The sequence below is a fragment of the Sinocyclocheilus anshuiensis genome, unplaced genomic scaffold, assembly GCF_001515605.1.
Source record: "Sinocyclocheilus anshuiensis isolate Anshui unplaced genomic scaffold, SAMN03320099.WGS_v1.1 scaffold5087, whole genome shotgun sequence".
Classification (NCBI taxonomy): Eukaryota; Metazoa; Chordata; class Actinopteri; order Cypriniformes; family Cyprinidae; genus Sinocyclocheilus; species Sinocyclocheilus anshuiensis.
Window position 1 is genome coordinate 22,154 of NW_015557498.1, and position 2,022 is coordinate 24,175.

A 2,022-nucleotide genomic window follows, 5' to 3' on the forward strand; every position below is an offset into this window, starting at 1 on the left:
ACATTTTTTTAGCAAAATGTATATTTTACTCAGAATTATTGCGCTCCTATTCGATTGCGCTCTGTCTGTTTAGCACGCATGCGCGCAGATGCACTCGTTGCGCTCGCGTGCCTCGCCCACTCCTGACAGCAAAATGGATATATTTGCATGACTTTCTAACATTTACAGATGAAAAATATACCTGTGACATGTCAGTTATGCACTGAGGAAAACACAACGTCTCAAATGCATTAAACAGCACAGATATATTCGCTGTTTGTCATGGTGGATCGATTTGATCCACCATGATCGACATTAAGGGCTGCTTAAGAATAAGCAGATTGAAATTAATGAGATTGTGTGAACTTCATTTGTCATTTATGGAACCGCTTTAGCTCCGATTGATTTGTTAGGTTATTTCAAGTCAGGTTTTGGACTTTAATCCCAGTGACTTTTTATGCCGATGTATCGGGGAATCTTCCCATCCCTAATTTATATTTATATATATATATAAAAGTTTTTAATGTTTTTGAAACAAGTAACTTCTGCTCACTAAGGCTGCAGTAATAGTAATATTGAGAAATATTATTTAAATTTATAATAAATGTTTTCTGTGAATATCTATTAAACTTTAATTGATTGCTGTGATCAAAGCTGAATTTTCAGCATCATTACTCCAGTCTTCAGTGTCACATGATCCTTCAGAAACCGTCATCTTTCTAAAATCATTCTAATATGCTGATTTGGTGCTCAAGAAACTTATTTTTGTGGAATTATTTGAAATTTTGTAACATTATAAATGTCTTTACTGCCACTTTTGATCAATTTAAACTGTCCTTGTTGCTTGTTGGAGCATTTATTTGAAATAAAATCTTTTGTAACATTATAAATGTCTTTACTGCCACTTTTGATCAATTTAAATTGTCCTTGTTGAATAAAAGTATTTATTTTTAAAAAAGCACTCGTTTTTTTAGGAATGTACAGTGTGAAACGTCTGTTAATGAATACCCAGGATCAACAGTTAACCCCAGGTATAGTATGAGCAGTGTGAAGCGTGATTACAGATAACCCAGGATTCCGTTTATCTGGTGTTTAGAATGACCCAAATGACCCAGTTTCAAGTGTGAAAAGCCCTCTAGAGGGACAGAGGTCTACCCACCAGTCTCACAAAATCCACAAAATCCTACTGTATTACCAACACTGTAACAATACAAAGCTGGTTAAAAATCTGCAAACTTACCTTTTAGGGCAATGATTACAATATAAGGATTATTCGGCAGCTTTGCATGTTCATCTATAGTTTGTCATCATCTGAAATCTTTGAGTGTTGGCATCTTCTGAAGTCTTCACAAGCGAGGCTGGATCCAAACTGGAACTGGCGTAATCTCTAGTAACCTTGGGATGGGCATCCCGAGATAGAAACAGGAAAACAAAAGGAGAAAGATTAGCATAGCTGCTGTTCATATTATTTCAGACAAAAGACGACTTATTTCATCACATAAAACTGTAGTGCAAGGTTATGAGATGTGTTATGTGAATACTTGGCTAAAAATATGTATTTTTTTAATAGTTTTATTTTCAGATATAATATGTGAAACAAAACATATATTGCATACATAACATTACAAGCATTATTTTTCTTTTACAAAAGCAAAAGTATATAGCAAAAAAAGATAAGGAAATAAAGAAAAAAAACATGCAACTCAGGAATCATCTATTTAGCTGCAATAATTATTAATATAAAATCTAAAAATATTGTATTTCCTTGCAACTAATTTGCAGTAAGAGAAGGTAAATACTCCAGAAAAGAGCCCCACATTTTTTTGAATGATTTTGGTGATTTCCTAACATTGCTAATTCCTAGAGGATTTTCTCAGGGGTGCAGTATGAAATGAGCTCGTTGATCCAATGTTTTCTAGATGGAGAATGAGTCGACTTCCAGTTCACTTTTCCCAGCCGTACCAGCTAAAAGTGTGAAGTACTTTTTATGATGAGACAAATCTAATAATTCAGTATCCCCTAATATCCAAATTCTAGGATCAT